The sequence below is a fragment of the Rattus norvegicus genome, chromosome 15 (assembly GCF_021556685.1).
Source record: "Rattus norvegicus strain SHRSP/BbbUtx chromosome 15, alternate assembly SHRSP_T2T, whole genome shotgun sequence".
In the NCBI taxonomy this organism is placed as follows: domain Eukaryota; kingdom Metazoa; phylum Chordata; class Mammalia; order Rodentia; family Muridae; genus Rattus; species Rattus norvegicus.
This window is the reverse complement of record NC_141548.1, coordinates 11,329,683-11,351,537: the sequence shown is the minus strand read 5'-3', so window position 1 is coordinate 11,351,537 and position 21,855 is coordinate 11,329,683. Positions and strand designations below refer to the sequence as shown.

The window sequence follows — 21,855 nt, the reverse complement described above, 5'->3', positions numbered from 1 at the left end:
ACGCTTCGTCTCATCTCTAACAATATAAACACCCTGATTTTACATATATGATATCCTAAAGTCTGCATACCTTATTAATACTGCTTCTTTTACTCAATTTTCAATAGCAATTAACTTTTTCTATTTAAGTGGTGTTTTGTGTGATAAAGTAGAATCAAATATATTATGCTGAAATTCATTTTCTCTGAAATCATGGAAAATATAATCTAATGAATATTACAAAGTCTTGCCTTCACTGTGAGAAGCCAGCACTACTGAGTCTGATTTTTAAAGACTATATTAAGTGTTCGAATTAGAAGCCAGCTCAGTGACCCACAGTGTACTGCTGAGACTGCCCCCCACTAGTCATCTGCCCTGGACGTTACTGTAGATATCCCTTTGTTTTATTCTTCAAGGCCCTGTGTAGATATCTCCCCGCTCTCCACTGATAGGTTTGAAATGGGCTACTTGGAGAGGGCGGTGAATTTGTGGACCACTTTAGTAACATATCCATTCTATTGCTCCTTCCCTTTCATTGGGCTGTCACTGATACTGCAAAGTTGTACAGATTACAGGTTTTGCCTAAAGCTACAGTCAGCTCTCTTACCCCGTAATTGGATAGACAGATTTGGCTCAGCTAGCTAGCCTGCACTTCTGTGTGAAAAAAGAAAGAAAGAAAGAAAGAAAGAAAGAAAGAAAGAAAGAAAGAAGGAAGGAAAGAAAGAGAGAGAGAGAGAAAAGAAAAGGAAAACAAAGAAAAAGAAAAGAAAAAGAAGAAGGAGGAGGGGGAGGAGGAGGAAGAAGAGGAAGAGGAGGAGGAGGAAGAAGAAGAAGAAGAGGAGGAGGAGGAGGAAGAGGAGGAGGAAGAGGAGGAGGAGGAGGAAGAGGAGGAGGAAGAGGAGGAGGAGGAGGAGGAGGAGGAGAAAAGCTCAAATAGAAACAGCTTTGCCAGGCCAGGGAAAATGGAGCTCAGAGGAGAAGCTAAGATCACCTTTTAATAAAAGGAAAAATAGAAAGAAAGGAAGGAAAGAAGGAAGAAAGACTTATGCCCTGCTTCTGTGCCTTCATTAACTAAATTAATTCTATAGCTTATGCAGACATACATACTGTCTCTCAAACCATCTTCCAGAATATTGGCATTAAAAATAATTTCCAAACAGTAAATTTCGAAAGTTGACAACTAAAAATGGATGTTTTATAACTTTCTGCATCTTAGGCACACATGAAATTTGGAAGTTGTGGCTCAGACTCTTGTTATCCTCAACATACGGCACTGCTGTTATGTTTGTTTGTTTTATATTTTTAAGGAACAATTACATGAGTTTTGAGAGCTTTTGTTTGAAAATCTCCAGGATTCAAAGTTCATTTGTTCGTAGCTTGCTCTGTAAGGAAGAAAATCTGGAACACTTTACCTGACACATTTACGAAAAGGGTGAACACATAACCCCGAGCTACAGTGTAGTTCACGACACTACAAAATCGCCCCCTTTTCACGATGCAAGTCGAGCTATATTGTCCTAAATATGGGGTTCCCTTGGGCTGTCTAGATTTCCAAAGGAAAAGAAGATTTCAAGTCACATGCAACTCTGCATTTCCAGCCCCCAGGGCTGTTGAAGATGTGGATATGACGGTGACCTCTTCACTGCTCTCTGTGGTTCCAGCCAGTGTTACTGATCCTTAAGCTGAAATACAATTGCTACTTTTGCTTGCCAGCCAGTCTGTTAGAAGTTGCTTTGGGTTACCCTGCTGGCCTCAAAAAAGAGCTAGTGTCCCTTACAGAGTCAAGCATTGTTTTAAAAAAGGGGGGGGGAGAAAAGAAAAGAAAAGGGTTCTGAAAATGGAGTTGGGGAGATCTATTGTTTTTGTTTTCCCAGACATGGTCTTCTTCTGCAGAACTTACTGGTCTCAAATTTGTCATCCTCCCGCTTCAGCCTCCGGAGTACTGGAATTGAAAGAGTACGCCTTCACGCCTGGCCTGAAAGTTGAGACTTATGAGAAGAAGCCAAAGAGTATTTGTCTCTCTTATCCAATTCTTCCATAGCTCTCTCAGCACCTCCGAAGAAAGCTCTGGACATAAGAATCGGACCAATTTTGCTCTCTGCCAGGAAAAGGAGGACACCTGCGAGCTGCAGCCTCCACAGCCCCACCCACAGCAAACAGCACCCTGTGAGTGTCATGTCGTTGGCTGTCTCTCTTGCAGTTCAACTCCGAGCAGGTGTGCCAACATCTCGGCTTCCTTCTCCTTGAAGCAGGAGCATTTGTGTGGCTGGCTTCCTATCACTATGACAGAACACCGAGAAAATCCATGACTGGAGAAAAGATTTGTTTTTGGCTCACAGCTTGAGGCATCAGACTCAGGTCAAGACACCACAGGTCCACATCACAGAACAGAGAAGCAGTGCAGGTGAGAAAGAGAAAGGCATTCTCAATGACCGCCTCCAGACCTCACCGGACAGCTCATTCTGCTGTCAATCAACAGACTTATGGCCCGCCTCTCTCCTCTGGACGGGAGCCTTGATCCATTGGCCTTCAACAGCCCTTGCGGCTCATCTTTCAAGAACACAGGAGTCACTCCACATCCAAAGCGTGGCGGTGTTTGTGAGGAGACTAAGAACTGCACAATGAGCTTTATTGCCTAGATCAGAAGTCTAGCTATAGCTACAACGGTCAGCACATCTGGCTGCTGGCTCTGTGGTACTACTCTGCCGCCGTCTTACTTCCGGTCAGGCTGGGTACCTCAGGCGTAAACCGAAGGAGGGGGCATGAGGGTGTCTAGGTTCCAGGCAAGAGATGACCTATCACTTTGGGTTCAAGACTTCGAAAAGTTTGCTGCCTTCTGTATCCCGTTTCCCCCTTCCATCCGGATACAAAGGATTATAAGCGCAAAGGCTCTGAGAATCAAAGATAGGAGAAGGCAGGTTCCCAAGAAATATTACCATCTGTATACCTCAGGCCAGAACACCTGTGCTGGTTGGGTTTTGAGAACTTGATACAAACCTCCTCGTTATCTGGGAAGTGGCCATTTTAATTAAGAAGATGTTTCCACCAGATTGGCCTATAGCGAAGTCTGTGGGGGTACTTTTCTGATTAATGACTGATGGGGAAAGGCCCAGCTAACTATGGATGTTGCCACCCATGAGCAGGTAGGTAGTCCTAGGTGTTGTGAGAATCCAGTGAGCAGCACTCCCCTAAAGCCTCTGCTTCATTACACCCTTTCCTCCACAAGTTACCTGGGGCAATGAAAAGCAAACCAAGACCCCTTCCTTGATCAGGTCTTTGTGCCATTATTCATCTGAAGACTATATGCTCCGGAAGTCTACACTGACTAATTATCACAGCTTACAGAGAACTGGGATTTACATTTCAATTATTCCAGCTCCTGGGGTGTCAGGGTGGAAAGGTGGTCAAATGCACCGAAATGGATGCAGTCAGCCATTGCCCCAGGAAAATGAAGGAGAAATGGCCACTGGATCGAACGCACCAACCTGAGCCCTTGTCCTTGACACCTTCAGGTAGTCTGTCTCAAGCCATTATCCTCATAATGTCTTCGGGATTTTTTGTCAACATAGCCAACAGGGAGGAGCCATTTCATGTTTTATTTAAATCCTCAAGGGAAATGAAGAACTCATTTTCTGATAAAAAGCCCAGAAAATGTACTTACAGCACTAAGCGTCACCTTCCTTGTTTGTCTTAGTCTTGCTTCACTTTACCTGGGAGCAGTGTACAAGGCTCCCTGAAACACATGGCAGCCTCCCATCTCCAGAGAAAGTGGAGAATGGGGATAGGAATCAAAGTACCCCAGCTTTACCTGGGACATGTAGGAGCCTGGAACCCATGAAGGGCTCCACTCCACTCTTAGGTCTTCTTGATCATGAAACTCATACTGTCAAAGATAAGGTATTTCCCACTGAGGCCACAGGTTCATGTGTGACTTACATCATCACTTAGCCACTGTGAGCTTTCAGTGAAGCAATGGGAGACAAAATGAACAGTATCTCTATGGGACATCCTGGACTTCCCACGGTGGTCCGGCAGCAGAACTGCTGATGCAGTGCGCTGCACCAGGGCAAGACACTGCAAACAAGACAACACCACTCCTGAGATCCACTGCTTTGGCCCTGAGCCTTTCCAACCAAAAGTTGCAGGGTCTGGGGATGTGGACCACTGGGTTAAATGCTTGTTATGTGAGTAGAAGGACTCGGCTCAGCCTAGCACTGGGAGAGTGGGAATGCAGACAAGGTGATCCTGAGCAAGGTCACAGGTCAGCTACTCTACTCCATGCAACAAGCCCCTAGGTCAGTGAGAGACCCTCTCTCAAAGACAGTGAAGTAGGTAGTGACTGAACAAAACACCTAGCATTTACCTCTGGCCTCTATGTATACATACCACACCACAGGCCAGCATACACCACACACACACCACACCACACACACACACACACACACACACACACACACACACACACATACACACACATACACCACACACACATACACCACACACACCACACACACACACACCACACCACACCACACACACACACACATATACACACATACACCACACACACCACACACACACACACCACACATACACACACACACACCACACATACACACACACACATACACACTACACCACACACACACATACCACACACACCACACACACACACACCACACACACACACCACACCACACACACACACACATCACACACACCACACACACACCACACCACACACACACACACACCACACCTACACACCACACACACACACATACACACACCACACACACACTCACATACCACACACACACACACAACACACACCATACAACACACACACACAATACAACACACACACACCACACACACACCACACATACACACTACACCACACACATACACACACCACACACACACTCACATACCACATACACACCACACACACACACAAAATACAACACACACACCACACACACACAATACAACACACACAACACACACACAACACACACACAACACACACAACACACATACACAACACACACAACACACACACAATACAACACACACACCACACACACACAATACAACACACACATACCACACACACACACACCACACACACACAATACAACACACACACACCACACACACACACCACACATACACACTACACCACACACATACACACACCACACACACACTCACATACCACATACACACCACACACACACACAATACAACACACACACCACACACACACAATACAACACACACAACACACACACCACACACACAATACAACACACACACACCACACACACACCACACACACACCACACACACACACCACACACATGCATACCACACACACCACACACACCCACACATACACCACACACACACCACACACACACACACACACACACACATACACCACACACACACCACACCACACGCACACATGTTAACCCCTGGTGTTCACACTCCTTTACACAAAGGTGCATGAATACCCTTACACACACGAACAGATACTCATCAATTAAACCCCTCCTGAACAGTACTGCAGTGACATGTAAGGTTGGTTCAAATTGTCTTCAAACCAGTGATCTGAGCCACTTACTTTAAAACAGCAGATAGGGTTTGGTCAGCTACCACAACGAAATGCATACTTGAAGGTGAATTGGGGATCACGACATAATCTGAAAACAAACATAAGCTTTAGTGTATTCCTGGTGGTAACAAATTAAGACCACAACCCACTTTTTGAGAGGGATGGAGGGAGAGAGGGAGAGGGAGAAAGGGAGAGGGAGAGGGAGGAGGGAGGAGGCAGGAGAGGGAGGGAGGGAAGGAGAGAGAGAGAGAGAGAGAGAGAGAGAGAGAGAGAGAGAGAGAGAGAGAGAGAGAGAGAGACTTTAAAATGTTCCCAGGAATGAACCCCTGACTCTGTAACTGTCAGTCTTAGGAAGTCATTATTTGAAGCAGTAAGCAGCTTTGCGGTGCTATTTTAATTATGCATCGCAGGGAAGCTGTGATTGTGTGGTCGCCAGTATTTTATTAGAATGTCATTCAATTGAATTTCATCCTGCAGGAAAGATTAGCATGGATTTTCACATAGATGTGTGAAAGTGTTGCTGTGCCCGGGCCAATTTTTAAAAGTTGTGTGCTAATGAGAGCGAAATGGAAAGAGAAGCCTGAGAATCTCAGTCTAGGAACCCAGCAGCTGCTCCCTGCCCCCTTCCTCTGGCAATCCTGCTACGCTACAGTTGCAGAAGGAGCAAGCTAACACAGCCTGCAGGAAGAGGATGCATTAACATCAGGCAAGGGGCAAGGGAGTCCGGGCAGATCAGACGAGAAGAAAGGTGTGGGAGCCCACCGTGTGTGGGGTTAAGGGAGGCAGATGAATCAGCAATTCAAGGCCATCCTGGGCCACACTTCAAGCCCAGACTATAGGACAGAAGACTCTCATTTGGAATAAGGCTGCTATGAACTCAGTGGAGCACGTGACCTTGTGGCATGGTGGAGCGTCTTTTGGGTATATGCCCAGGAGTGGCATAGCTGGGTCTCCAAGTAGAACTAGTTGCAATTTTCTGAGAAACCACCAGACTGATTTCAAAATTGGTTGTACTAGCCTGCAATCCTACCAGCAAAGGAGGAGTGTTCCTCTTTCTCCACTTCTTCTCTAGCATCTTCTGTCACTTGAGTTATTGTTCTTAGCCACTATGATTGGTGTGAGGTGGAGTCTCAGAGCTGTTTTGATTTGTGTTTCTCTGATGACGAAGGACTTTGAACATTTCCTTAAGCTGCTTCTCAGCCATTGGAGATTTCTCCGATGAGGATTCTCCGTTTAGCTCTGTACTCCGCTTTCTAATTGAGTTATTTGGGATTTGGAGTCCGACTTCTTGAATTCTTTATATATTTTGGAGATTAGCCCTCTCTAACGGATGTAGGATCAGCGAAGATCTTATCTCAATATGTAGGTTGTCGTTTTGTCCTATTGGCAGTCTGTCTTTGCCGTACAGAAACTGTTCAGTTTCTAGAGGTCCCACTTATCGATTGTTGATCTTAGAGCCTGAGCCGTTGGTGTTTTATTCTGGAAATTTTCCCCAGGCATTCGGGGCTATTTCCTACTTTCTCTTCTATTAGATTCCGTGTTTCTGGTTTGCACTTGGACATGAGCTTTGTGCAAGGTGATCTATTTTCATTCTCCTACTATACAGACCACCAGTTAGACCACTCTTTGTTGAAGATGCTTTCTTTTTTCCACGGATGGTTTTGGCTTCTTTGTCAAAGATCAAGCGTCCATAGGTATGTCTGTTTATTTCTGAGCCTTTGGTCCTATTCCATTGATCACTATGTTCACAGCAGCCTTATTTGTAATAGCCAGAAACTGGAAGCAAGCCAAATGTCATTCAACCTAAGAAGGGATACAGACAATGTGATTCATTGCACAATGGAATACTATTCGGCTATTAAAAATGAGGACATCATGAATTTTGCAGGCAAATGGATGGAACTAGAAAATATCATCCTGAGTGAGGTAACCCAGATCCTAAAGGAGATGAGTGACAGGAGCCTAGCATGGCTGTCCTCTGAGAGGCTCTACCAGCAGCCGACTGAGACAAATGCAGACACTTACAGCCAAGCATTGGGCTGAGGTCGGAGACCCCTATGGAAGAGTTTCCATGGGAAGGAACTGAAGGGTATGGCAACCCCACAGGAAGACCAACAGTGTCAAAATAACCTGAACCTCCGGGAGCTCCCAGAGACTAAGCCACCAACCAAAGAGCATACATGGACCGGTTCTAGGCCCCCAGCATATTTGTAGCAGAGGACTGCCTTGTCTGGCGCCATTGGGAGAGGATGCTCCTAATCCTGTAGAGATTTGTTGCCCAGAGAAGATGGGGGGGGGATAAATAAAATAATTAATTAAAAAATTAAAAAGAAAAAGTTAAAAAAAAAAGACTGTATCAAAGGACTAGAGAGAGAAGGGCTGCAGAAGACAGGAAAGAAAGGGTAAGGGAGTACAGAAGAGAGGAAGGGGAGAGGGGGAGGGGAGGGGAGGGGAAGGGGGAAGGGAAGGAAGAGAGACAAACATCAAGCGTCAAGCATGCAGAACAGCAGTATGTTTGTGTTCCTTTTAACCTTCCTTAAAAGGAACTTGGCATTTAGGTCATATTGTAAATTAAAGTTTACCTAAGGAATGGTGGGAAAGCTAGGCACAACTGACCTCAGACCAGCAGAACAAAGTTCTGCCTCTCCTGGGATCACACCAGTACCTTAGTCTTTTTGGTTTGTTTTCTTTTTGTTTTGCTTTATCCAGACAGCTTCTAGACGGACCAGGATGCATCTCCTTTGTTATCTTCTCTTGCCTTCTCTTTTCTTCTCTCCCTGTCTCCTATCTCCTCCTCCCCCTCCTCATCTCCCTTCTCCTCTCCCTCCTTCCCCTCTCGTCTCTCCTTCTTTCAATCAGTTGTCTCCTTGGTCAAGTGAAAATAAGATCATATGACAAAAACGCAAAGATATGGACGAGATGTCCCTCCAAGCCCACCGTCCACACATACTACCTCATGTTCTAAAATGACACAGTTCCTGCCAATGTGCAGCTTTGCTGGTGCCACCAGCTCCAGCAGGTGCCTTTACCAACTTCCTCTGTAGTTCTCAGTAGCCTTTAAGCATTAAATATTAACACTAAAGATTAAAATATTGAAAATCTCCCTGTACTCATAAGCATGTGGGGAACGCGGAGGTGGAGGAAGTGGGGCGGGGGGGAGGGAAGGCAGGGGTGATTGCGAGCTAAATGCATCCTATATGTGTATGAAATAACCAAAGAATCGAAAATGAGTGAAGAGACAAAATTAAAGAAAATTTTTTTTCAGGAAATTTCATCCAAATAAACTCCCTCCTTGCGTTACTGAGAAACTAGGTGGCCATCAGATCCAGTCATGGCCATCCGGTCCAGTCCTGCCTTGGAGATTGTAGAGCAAACCCACAAGACAACCGCAAGCACAATCTAGCTTGTACTCTCCCAGCACAGGGATGGGGAAAGGGTGTTGGGCCAAGGAAAGAGAAATGTGAGCTTTGAGGAGAAGCCAGGGTGTGCTGCAGTTCTAGCTCAAACAAAACTACACCCCCAAGGTATCACCTACCTTCCACCGATCACCTGATCCCACCTGCTTCCTCCCCAGAGCAGTAACAGGAAGTGAGCCCCGCCCTCCTGAATCCTCAAGCACTGGTAACCCACAAGTGCACTGGGCATTCAAAGAACCTAGTAACCCCTAAAAGATGGGTGCAGTAGAGCCAGTGTCTTAGGTAACAGCGCAGATGACGTCAGGCCTTTTGGACATCAAAAGTCTCTAGTGCCAGTGTGGGTAACACAGGCATTAAGGGGCGGCGGAATTTGTGCAAATTTGGCAATGCCTCTCAGTCTTGCTGGCTGTTTTCTAATTCTTAATGTCATTTCCAAACTCCCTCTGCCTCTGAATGCCTGTAGCCCCTTCTCTGGCACCAGAGACTTTCTTGGAGCTCGCCCCCTCCCCCAATTTTTAAAAAAACAAACAAACTTCCTTCTGCTCCTTGTACCAAAGACCCCGGAGCCCCTCCTCTAGGCTCCTCTAATCCAAATTTTGAGTCCTCCCACAGCCAAGCTGGGAGCCAAATGAACCACAAAGGAGCTGCGGCTCCCTCCCCTCCTTTCTACACCAACTTCCCTACCCTGTCTACTGATCTTCACCTTCCCGTCCATCTGAACTCCTAGATACCCCCAATGCTTTCCCCTTGGCCCTGGCTCTAGATCCCCTGTCGGTCTCTTCTGGCCTGATTGGGACCCTGAGCCCTCAGTCCGTGCCAGCCAGGGCAGCTTTCACCCCTGGCCCAGTCGGCGCCGCCGGCGGCCCGCCCTTCCTGCGCCGGGTCACCCCAGGACAGCGGGCTCCCCTCCTCCTGGCAGAGGCGGGTGCCAAGGTCTGGCCTCTGCCGCACTCTCCTTCCCAGACTCTGAGCTGCAGGGAACTTCCTGCAAGGACCGCGAGGAGCCCCGAGGTAGAAACCACTGCCAACGCCCCAGAGAACTCCAGGGATGCCCCAGATCCTTACCACCATAGCCCTGCAGTCCCTGGGCACTGGCGCCCCTGTGGCCCTGCAGTCAGATTGAAGCGCTGCAGCCCCCTGGAAACAGGGCTGTCTTGACAAGACTGAATGCTGTCCTGATCTCCTAGTCCAAAGGACCCACCGCCAGTTGAACTCAACCAATTACCCTTCAGTACTACCTCATTCACCTACCAGAGCAACCAGATCTCAGAGTGGAGCCGCAAGGCTAGTTTTGTTTTGTATTGCTTTATATAAATAGACTCTAGGGTGTGATCATTGATGCTTTGTTTGTTTGTTGAGACAGTCTAGCTGAACTCAGGCTGATATCTAACTCGGTCTTTGAACTCAGTGCCTGCTTGCTGAGCATGACCTGGAATGACATTTCAGGTCTGCTTGCTAACTTCCTGTCAGGGGCTGTCAGTCCCGATGGTTGCTGTGATGGAAGATTCTTATGCTCTAATGCATTTCGCAATGTGGGGCAGCTTCCCGCTTCCTAGCTCATACAGGCATGCTGCAGTGAGCCGTCCACTGCATGTTTTGGCGCCCACTTCACCATCTCTGTGCATCAGACACCTTGGACGGAAGTCGCTGGGCCATAGAAAAGCTATGCTCAGCTTCCGTGAACAGCCAAGGAGATTAAAAAAAAAAGCTATGGTTTATCTCTCATTCTTAAGTGAGAGGACTCCAGTGGCCCCAAGCTTGAATGCTGGGAAGAGACTCGCGACACCACAGCGGAGCTCTTCAGTAGAAAGAGTTCTATCAGAGTTCTTACCTGCCGATTCCTAGGCCAGCTGCAAAAGAAAGTATTTTAAACCAGCAGAGGAGGGCTTTTTAAATTCAGCAGAGAAAGCCCTTGCAAGCTAACTGCTGAATGCATGCCTCCAAACAAGCAGCGGCTGCAGGCAAAGCCCTTGTAAAGCTCTCCTGACCTTTTTTTCCTCCATGTTACTAAGGCCTAGACCTGGGGGTGGGGGAGATCCCAAAGTCTTCAAGTTTTCAAGTTCAATGTGAGATTACAGGAGCGGGAAAGTCCCAGGAAAGCCCCGAGGAGCACCATCTCCACTGACCTCTGGCCTCTACGTTATCCTCTCTCAGCGTAATTAGAACTCATCATAATTATGTCTTCTCCCACCCCAAAAAAATCTTACCAATAACTTCATCATTTGAAAACATGCTTAAGGTTCACTGATGGAGAACACATTGGGGTACCCAAAGCCACAGAACCAGGCAAGGAAAGATCAAAGAGGACTTTGGCGGTCCACACTATCCTCCAGGTCCTGGGACTAAAACTGTAATCACCACTGCGTCCCTGCAGAGGGCGCAAGTAACTCCAACTGACACCCAAGAGAGACACAGTGACCTAAAGCCAGAAAGTAATTAGGGGAAGTTTAATGCAAGTGCAGAATTGTATAACTTTGAAACCTGGCATCTCAGATCAAGTTTTCCCGAGAAAAGACCCTATGATTAAGATTCCTGTGGGCTGAGCAAGGTGATAATCACGGCTTCCTTGAGGTTGAGACTAGAGGATTATGGGTTTGAAGCCAGCTTTGGGTATATGGCAAATTTAACCAATGTGAGCTAAATATAAAGACACCATCTCAAAATTAACTAATGAATTAATGACAGAAAACCTGTGCAGGGGACAGGGAGAAAAATGGGCAAGAATGTATATGCTGGCACTGGACACTGGTTTAGTTTCTTCCACAAAGACTATGAACGGCATCACGGTTAATCTCCTTTTGAAGCACTGGGGAAATTTTCAAACTTTCTGCAGGTCACCTCAGGCAGGTCCCCGGAGGTAGTGGCATCTCTTTGTCCCTAGCAACCCACACGTAAGCTCCAGCAGCACCTGGGATCATTGTACCTGAGATAGCTGAGGTGGCCAGGACCTTCCACTCCAGAACACGACAGTCTCTCTCCTGATGATGGCCCTCAAACGTGCCTGGGACTCTTTCAAGTACAGGCAGAGTCACCTGCAGGGCTAGTAAGGGCTCAGATGCCTTGGCCCTGCCCCGATGGGTGCTGACAGTGCAGTAGGCTTTCCCTGTTCGGGGAAAGCTTTTGAAAGGCTGTCCTACCGCAGCATCATTTCAGAGCATTTTCCTTGTTCCCAGGTGACACTTAAACTACACTCGCGTATCTGTATCAGCTCTCTCATTTTAATGAGGTTTTTCCATGCAGCCCGTCACCATGACTTTGTACCAGAAGCCATGTAAGAGCCTGGGCAAGACAACTTGGACGTGCACATCTTCATGGTCTCTCTTGGTGAACCCAAGGATTCTATCCAACCAAAATGAAGATTAGACACTCCTAATATTTAAGGAAAAAATACCGGCAGGAATTGAAGCAGCACGTGTGTTCCCCTACTATACACTCCAGTTGCGACTCAGATGCGCACTCTAACCCTATCCTGCTAAACAGCCAAGAGCCTTATGTCACAACTAGGAGCTATGTTGAGCCTACTCATTCCTAACTAGCGTTTGAAATGCATCTAACTGGCAGTGTGTGTGTGGAGAGCATGGAAATGTCGAGGGCTAAAGCAGACCCCACCAAGACAGAGTCGTCAAGCCTTTATTACACATCAGTGCCCCTCTCCTCTGCCCCCAAGCCCAGAAAACTCACATCAGTGTAGAATTAACAACACAATTAGTGTTGGGGCACGCTAAACACACACCTATTACATATAGGGCTGTGCTGAGGTTTTCATGTTTTTCTTCATACTCCTAGTAATCCATAGCAGTATTTTTATCCCGAGGCCAGAGAAATTACTTTTAGATCTGGGTCGGCTGGCGCCCATCTTTAATCTCAGCACCCAGGAAGCCAAGCAGGGGGATCTTGAGTTCAAGACCAGCCTGCATAGTTAACTGACAGGTAAACTAGCCATAGCCGATCCTAAAAGTCTCCGCTGTTTGTGACCATATAGGCCAAAGAATACGTCTTTGATATCGCAGTTCACAAATGCTTGGGTCTCAGTACAGCTGCACAATTTCACCAATGCCAAGGACTCCAAGCTCCGATTTTCTAGATGAACCGACACATAGCATCGTATACTACAGATGGTACCCACCGATAGCATCCTGTACTGTGAATGGCATCTACCTGTAGTGTCTGGCTTTGTAGACAGTGCCCACCTGTAACCTCTGGCTCTTTAGGAGGTACTCACCTGTAGACCCTAGGACTGCAGATGATACTTATCTGTAGGATCACTAGAATAGAACTCTTGCTGAAAAGTGTTGTTTCTAATTTATTTAAGTACAAGAATGACAAACTGTAACATGGACTGTTTTGGAAAATGGTTTCCCAAAGTGAGAAAAAAAAGTCATTTACCGAAAGGATGGTATTGTTTACCTCCCTTTCACAGATATTTTTTAATGTCGTGCTTTAAAGCAAAGACACTTGTGGTCTTGTAACTACCCCTTCATGCAATATGCCTAAATCTAGGTTTCAGTATAGCAAGGAAGACCAACTACACTGAGATTGAATTCAATCAGGAGCAGGAGAAAGATAAAAAAAATAACCATGTCTTAATAGTGAGAAAACTTTCTGTTGTTTGAGGATTTTATCTTCTCTAACTTGAAATTCTTGAAGTTTGGGAATATAAGCTCTCTTCCATGACACTTTACATCCTTCTACTTTGTGGCTACTCCTGGCCACCATACAGTCCCAAAATCCTCCCGGATGGTTGTGTTAGCTCTGGTTGTATAGAAATCTCCCAACCAGTAGGAAGAAGAAAAAAAAATGGAACCTAAGGGACAACATGTAAGAGAACATCCCAGGAGTAGCCATGTAACCTGTTTATGCCCAATGCCCAAGGAAGATGCAAATGATGCTGGGAAATGTAGTCTTTGTTGTGGACTGACATTTGTTCAGTCAGAAAGTCTATGTTATAGTATGAATATGAATCATCCAGGACAAATTCGTATGCTAAGTGATTGTTGGCTGACTGGAGGAGTTGGATACTCTAAGATGTGGGACCTAGCTAGCTGTAGGAAGTAATTCTCTGGCAGTGGGTCCCTGTCTGTTGCCTCTCCTGCTTTTCATCTACAGTGAACGGCAAACTCCCTCTGCCTTATATTTCTGCCACCAGGACTGTTCTTTTCAAAGTCCAAGAATTGAACCCTCCAAGACTGCTTCTGTGTTTCTGTCAGGCATTTTGTCACTGTGACAAGCGGGAGCAACTTCCCAGACTGTCCTTCATTGCAAGGGGATTGAATTTTCAGTCTTTTGGTTTAACTTTGCTACTTTGGCTGAATTCCTAAAAAGGATGGTTGGAAGGCAAGAATCCATATTGACTGCCTACGAAAGGGGAAAGAACTCCAAACTGCCTTTGGCTGAAGCGAGGGTGTGTGATAGCTACTTTTCTGTAGTGATGACAACATAACCAAAAGCAACTCATGGAAGAGGTCACTCTGGATTTCAGTTCAGTCAGCATAGTAGGAAGGCATGGCAGCAAGAGGCAGATACAGTGGCAGGAGCAAGAGACTGAGAGGCCACGTCTTCCAAAGCAAACATGAAGTACAGAGAAAGAGTAAACTAGAAGTGGCGTGAGTGTAAAGACCCTCAAAGACCAGCCTGTGTGATATACTTCCCCCAGCAAGACCCCACCTCAGAAATGTCTCTGAACAGTTCTACTCACTGGGACCAAGCGTTCCAATGCCTGAGCCTATGAAGGACAATTCTTATTCAAATAGCCACATTCCACTTACTGCTCCCCACTGGCTTATAGCCATCTCATAATGCAAACTGCATTTAGGACAAGTTTAAACATCGAGTGTCACTTTTTGTCTCAGTTTCAACACTGTCTAAAAGTCCCAAGTCTTGCTGGGGGGTGGTGACATGTACTTTTAATCTCAGCACTTGGGAGGCAAAGGCAGGTGGATCTCTGTGAGTTCTAGGCCACCTTGGTCTACAGAGTGAGGTTCTCCGTCTTGAAAAAAAAAATCAAAAGAGAAAAACAAAAACAAAAACAAAAACAAAAAAAACCCCAAGTCTTTTCTGAGGCAAAAGGTAATCTCTTATCCGTAAACCCTTGTAAAATCAAAATGCAGATCGTATATTTTTGAATATATAATGTATATTATACAAAATATATTACCATTCCAAAATAGAGGAATGGGGACACAGTGAAGAAATACTGGGTCAAAGCAAATCAAAGTCCAGCAGAATAAACACCGACCATGTAGTTCTGTGAATGACACCCAATACTTTAACGGGAAGATAGCCCTGTCCCTACAGCTACAGTTATGTCGCCTACAGCACATATCGCTCTCTTGATCTGGTTTTACTCCTACTAGGCAAATGTCTCATGGTTTTGGCATCTCAGACATCATAGAGTCTCTACTGAAACTCAGGAATCACTTTTAGAGCTTCGCACAATGCCTCCCCCGCCCCATAGCCTTATATACAGTTGCAAGGTAGGGTTCCCTGGCATCAGCGGCTTCCTGAAACCCAGGAGGAAGAATCGACAGCTCCCCCTTTCAGCCTTAATTGGAGGAAGAATCGACAGCTCCCCCTTTCAGCCTTAATTGTTCTCCAAATCAGTACCACACAGGTGACAAGTGTGGCTCCCAGTCGAGATGGATCCTCAAGTACTTTGACCGCATTAGCCGAACTTTCTGGATGTTGGAGTTCTTTCAGGAAAAAGCTCACTTCCCAAAGATAGGCACTTGTCTGGATGGGCACCGTTCCCTCTGCTGCAGTTCAGAGAAGAAGACCCTTCCGTAGTGGCTGATCTTGATGGCTACCACCTCTCTTTAACACATGCCTTGCCTATAGCATTAAGCTTTCTAGTGTCCTTTTTCTCTCCAAACAGTGCATTGTGTATTTCTTTCTGTCCCACGTGTTCCTTCTCATTGTAGATCTGCATGGGGAAAGTCAATGATAACCAAGCCACAGGTGCAAATTAGGAATTCTTGACTTTTTTTTTTCACCAAGGAGATTCATCCATTATTTTTTAACTGAGTCTCGTGCAAATTCTCAGGACATGGATAGAAAACAGCCAGATTCCTGCCCAAGGTATTATCTGAATGGCCTCTAGCTTAGTTGATGAATCCTTGATTTCCTTTGAAACCTCTTGAGCTGGGCCTCTGCAGTCAGCTTTGCTCTCCCCACTACTGTTTCCCAGGCTTCTACTAGAAAAGCTCTACTTACAGCATTCAACTAATTTTCTATTCCCAAGTCCTCCACATTCCCCCCAAACACAGCATGGTCAGGATCTGTCGTAGTCTAAGTTTTATTGCTGTAAAGAGATATTATTGCCACAGCCATTCTTATGAAGGAAAACATTTAGTTGGGACTGGCTTACAGCTCAGATGTTTAGTTCATAATTGTCATGGCAGGATGCAGGGCAACAGGGAAATCGTGCAGGCTGACATGGTGCTGGACAAGTATCGGAGAATTCTACAGCTTGATCCACAGGCAGCAGGAATCTGAGTGCCTTGCTGGGCATGGCTTAAGCATACAAGACCTCAAGCCTGCTCCCATAGTGGCATATTTCCTCCAACAAAGCCATACCTACTTTTGACAACTGTTCTCTTCTCAAATGCATATAGCCCTGGCAAAAGAGACTTTTGATTCTAACCACAGTCTTCTTTAAATGAATTGAATTAACATAAAGGTACTTTCCATTTCATTTGGGATAGCTTGCCTGCTTTCCCTGACTGACAGAATTCCTAAGTGCTGTAGTGAACTAGAACTCTATTTCCATCAGCAAATAGCTAATTCTACTGAGCTATTCTTAAATATTCTTAATAATATTTAAAAGATGACTTCAAATACACAGTTTTATATCGCCATTGATTGAACCATCAGTCATGTTTCCAACTAAATTAATTTTAGAAAGCAAGGTTCCTTGGGGTTATCTTTCTTCTCCCAACGCTGGCAACATGTTGTGGACTTGAGCAGTGCAGTGCGGTCTGCATAATTCCAGGGGTGGGTCCTGGGCAGGAGACTATTGAATGCAAAGTCAGCCTGAGCTACACACTAAGAACCTGTTCCAAAAGCAGCTTTGAGGATCTGAGTTCAACTTGCTCGTTCAGGCCTGGGCATAGATTAGAAACGTGACTCACTCTCTTTTGCGCGTTGCCCAAGGATTTCAATAAGGCGGATGGATGACTGTCTCTCACAGCTCATAATAACGCACTTAAATTCTGATCTACAAATACGCTGCCAGCCGTGTGCTTTTTGAGGACTTCGGATGGAAAACCGGCAGCTGTGTTTGTGCAGCAATTTAGAAGCCCTATTACATATGCAAGGACCCGGGCTCCATGGCCCAATCACCATTCATTCATTTTGCTGCTTTTTTTTTTTTCCTTTTGCACCAAAGAAATAAAATCTGAAAACTATAGGCGTTACAGCCGGCTCTTTAAAAACAAATCACAAAATGAGGAGACTGAAATGATAATCCCACAAAAACTCACACGGCTTTTTCATTTCCCATTAAATAAAGTTCGCGGTCAAAATTCCAGATATTTGTTTTTGTGTATGATATTTAGCAAATGTTAATTAGCAATGTATGTGACCATCGTAAAAGGAATTAGAAGTCTGAATCTTACCTCGAGGTCCTTGGGTCTTAGGAGGGAGGGAGGAAGGGAGGGAGGGAGCGAGGGAAGGAGGGAGGGAGAACATTGCATGAGTGTATGTGTGAGTGTGTGTGTGTGAATGCTCATGTTAGTATGTGTTTCTCTGTGTGTGTGGTATGTGTGAGTATTCATGTGAGTGTGAGCATGTGTGTTTGTGGTATGTGTGTATGTCTGTATGTGAGTGTGTGTGTGTGTGTGTGTATAATATGTGTGTGTCTGTGTATGTGTCTATGTGTATATGTGTATGTGTGTGATCAGGTACGTATACATGCCTTAGAGAGCCTCATGAAGAATTAGACTGAGCTTGTTTACAGATATAAAGTTCTGCAGCATTTATCCTTGGGGTGCCCACACCACACCTGCATAACCATCTTACTTATGATCTTCAGAACAACAATTTCTAGGGTATTTATTTACTCCAAGTTCTACAACGACCCAAGAAAAAATATTTTCAGTTGATTTTCATATCCATGAGCCCCATTATGAAATGCTGTGTGAGGACTGGCATTTGTAAAATCGGACTGTTCTCACAGGGCTTAATGGTGACCTCAAAGTTAAATTTAAACTTCCTAACTATTTGAGTGTTTTTCTAGACCTGGGCTTTTCCAATACTATTTTTGCCTTGTGTGTGTGTGTGTGTGTGTGTGTGTGTGTGTGTGTGTGTGTTCGTGATGTGACAGGAGTTGCATCAACTTGTAAGGAACATTACTTCCTCTGAACCAGTCACACATGCTTTTAAAGGTGCCATGCAAGAGCAGAACTTTTGTAATTAAACCGGCACATGACATGGATCTTTCCAACTTACTCTCGAGCTGCCTTTCAGATGGGTGTGGATGAAAATGTGAGGCTTCTGCCTGAAATAACTGCTTCTGCAATTCACACAACCTACAGCTCTCATGACTGCTCCTGAATGCTTGCCCCTCTGTCATCTTCTGGGAGCTTTGGAGAGACCACAGAAGAAGAGACCCCGCTCCTTGTTCCAAATCTGTTGGTCAGAACTTCACCAGCAGCGAATCACTGTCAGCCCAGGTTCAGGTGATGGCGAAAGGCCTGGGGGATGGGAGTGAGAAGTGAGGCACAAAAGGTCTGGGACATTTTTGCTTTCTAAGTAATCACAGAGAAGAACTGATCTATAAACCCAATAAAGGGATGCACCAAGTGCAGTGACTTAACTGCCTACCGTGATAGGCAGAGGTATGATAGGAAGGTAGGTAGATTTGATAAGTAAAAAACCATATAGATGATTGGCAGGAAGTGACAGACAGATAATAGATGACAGATAGATAGATAGATAGATAGATAGATAGATAGATAGATAGATAGATAGATAAATAGATAGACAGACAGACAGACAGATAGATAGAAGGTTTCTAGCCATAGGCAACAGGATAGATACAGAGGCTGCTTTTAATGTTAGGCTATACAGATTAGGGTCTCTGTTTACTACTTGAAAGTTATATGATTTAGGGCAGTTACCAAACTCTCTCAGACCTGAGCCTCTCCCTCAGAAAACAGAGGTAGCAATACTACTGAACAGTCAGGATGTGGATTAATACTAGTCCAGATGTGTCCAACCTTTTGATGACATGACATAATGTTGCAGTCTACAAATGTGTTGAGCCACATGCATATCTATCTTGAAATGCATGCAGCTGTGGACTGCAACTTGGATGTCCTTGGAGTGATTTGAACAATGTCCAGAATATAGAATGTTCCCCGAGATCCTTGTTAGCATTTCTTATTTAACTGGTCTAATTTCACTGGATTTGTAACCGTGAACAGACAGACATTTGGTTTCTGTGGATCTCCTGAGGTAGATGGAAGAGTAGGTCTGATGAACCAGGGCTTCTGAGATTTCAGTGTGTCTGGGAGTCCCTGGGGATGCTGCTAAATGCAGGTTCCAGCTCAGCAGGTGTTAGGGTGAGGCCTGGGACTCTGCAGGCAGCAAATGCTCAGCATAAGCCTAAGACAGGTGCTGCCAGCCATGTGTCTATCCTGCTTAGGGGTGCACAGGTGACTGCTGAAATGGTGGTGAAGGGGGATATTTCCAGATGTAGACAGAGACAATTTCACAAAGTAGAGGTAAAGAGGCAATGGAGAGACCACCCAGTTTCTCTTTTCAACTGAGGAAAGTAGCCTGCCATGACCCAAAAGTAGGGTTTGTAGAGTGTGTCTATGTGTATGTGTTAAGACTCTGTGTGTACAAGTCTATATGCTGTGCATGGGCATATCTCTGTGTGTGTTTACAGGACGTAGGTCATTGTTACCACTCTACCAATTAAGAACTGACCTTAACCAAGCCGCTTTCCAGCTTCCACACCAATCACAAGACTCCCAGTACTTTGGGATTTTAGTGACAATGACCTGATGTTATGCCTGCCGTGCTTAGCGCAACGCCTGAGCTGATGATTCCATGACACTCGCCTGAGGTCATCTGTTCTATTGTGGCCATCGTCATTCAGTTAGGTGCAGAGGAAGGCAGAACATTACAACCCATGAGGTCAATCTCAGCACCCACAATGCAGTGGGCCCCGTACTCCAGTGTGCACCAGGATCTGCTGGGATTTCATTATACACATACTGGGCTTTGTTCCACCGATACCAGCTCTGTGAACAGAGACATTTTGGGCAGAGACCAATATTCTACACTTCTAATAGATTTACAAGTATAGCTTGCTTGGGGGATCACCCAGTGCAAGCTTCTGATGCGTACCTACTCCCCATGCCTAGCTTCATTAAAAGATAAGGAATCCCTAGTGCTTCCACAGAAACAGAGTATCCTCAGGTGGGAGACATTTTCTCATTTGTCATCTCTGTGAACAGAAGTGAAAATACAACCTAATTTCCCTTTCTGACTGAAGTCATCGAGTACTTAACTGATCTTGGTTTTACATGGATAAGAAAGCAGGGCTTTTGACTTGTGAACTTAAAATCCACCTAAATCGTATTTGCAGAATATGCTTCTGGTGGAAACATCACAGCTTCCTAACATTACCTCTTTCACTGTATAGGCCAACTGCAGAAGAATTGAAGCACACATAGACTTGAGAGAAAGACCAGGCAGTGTCAGAGCAGGCTGAGGTGACTTACGGGTAGATGCTTTTTACAGAGTGCTAGATTTTCGGTTTTGTCTTTTCCCTTCTCATCGTTGGGATGAGCCAGGGTATATGCCTCCTTACCATTCCTGGTGGCTGTTAAGGTATAGCAAGTTCACAACGCCTCAGCCACGTAGCTGCCTAAGCATGAACTGAATGAGCTCAAAACCAAGTATACGTGTCAGAGTGGGTAGGAAAAGTCTGTGACTTCAGCCCCACACAAAGAACTACAGGCAATTAAGGAAAGCTGAGAGCAGGAAAAAGCCTTCCCAGTGAAGATCAAATCAAATTGCTATTTAATACCAAGTTGCCAGCCCTGAAAATATCACATAAGTAATGTATTATATTTAGGAATATACATACATACATATGGACATACATACATACATACATACACATAAATTTGTAACAATACATACAGGCACACACACAAACACACACACATATGTATATGTAACAATAAGTAATGAATAAAGAGACTATAAACTTGAAAAAAAGCAAGGGGATGCACACGAGAGGGCTTAAGGATAGAAAAGGAAAAGGAGAAATGATGCAATTATATTATAATCTCAAAAATAAACAAAATTCTATAAAGATAACAACACAGGAAATCTCCAAGTCTTCCTGGCAGCCATGTTAAAGAATGAGTAGGAAGGCTGGGGTACAGGTTATGGTAGACATTGAGGCCACCGCACACTTAACCTCATTGTCCCCGGAAGCTCCGCTCTAAGATGGTGACATGTAGCCCAGCCTATGTAGGTGATTGTCTCAGCAGCTCTGCCTTCTGTTGCCAAGGCAGAGGCAGATTGAGTGCAAGCCCCATCAACCTTCGCCCCTGCCCAAGATCTTTCAACACAACCTTAGATCGCTGGTTAGATATCCAAAGGTAGTGGGAGCCGATGACCCAACTAGAGCCACAGAGTGCGGGGAGCCATGGAGAAACTACGGAACTAGTTGTGGGGCTTAGCTTAGTGGTCCTAGTTGTATTTGTGACCTAGAAGCAGAAAGCCAGCCTGTCACTGGCACCCAGCTATGCCTGGGCTGTAGCAAGGCCCCGTCATTGCTCAGCTGTCAGCCACATTGCAGGGCTACTGTGTTTGTTT

General features: G+C 45.3%; 1 long non-coding RNA gene across 9 annotated transcripts; it reads right to left on the bottom strand.

The window, feature by feature from the left end:
• Positions 1–1,258: 1,258 nt before the first annotated feature.
• LOC148000819 (uncharacterized) lies at positions 1,259–10,454 on the bottom strand. 9 transcript variants are annotated; one of them, XR_015638647.1, is made up of 4 exons: positions 10,270–10,454; positions 6,633–7,405; positions 5,612–5,690; positions 1,259–2,259 (listed from the first exon to the last, which is right to left on the bottom strand). It is a non-coding gene; the product is annotated as an uncharacterized LOC148000819 (long non-coding RNA). The 9 variants fall into 9 exon arrangements; XR_015638644.1 differs by having other exon boundaries at positions 1,259–2,870; positions 6,365–7,405; positions 10,084–10,299; XR_015638649.1 differs by having other exon boundaries at positions 6,621–7,405; positions 10,084–10,299.
• Between the last annotated feature and the right edge of the window lie 11,401 nt (positions 10,455–21,855).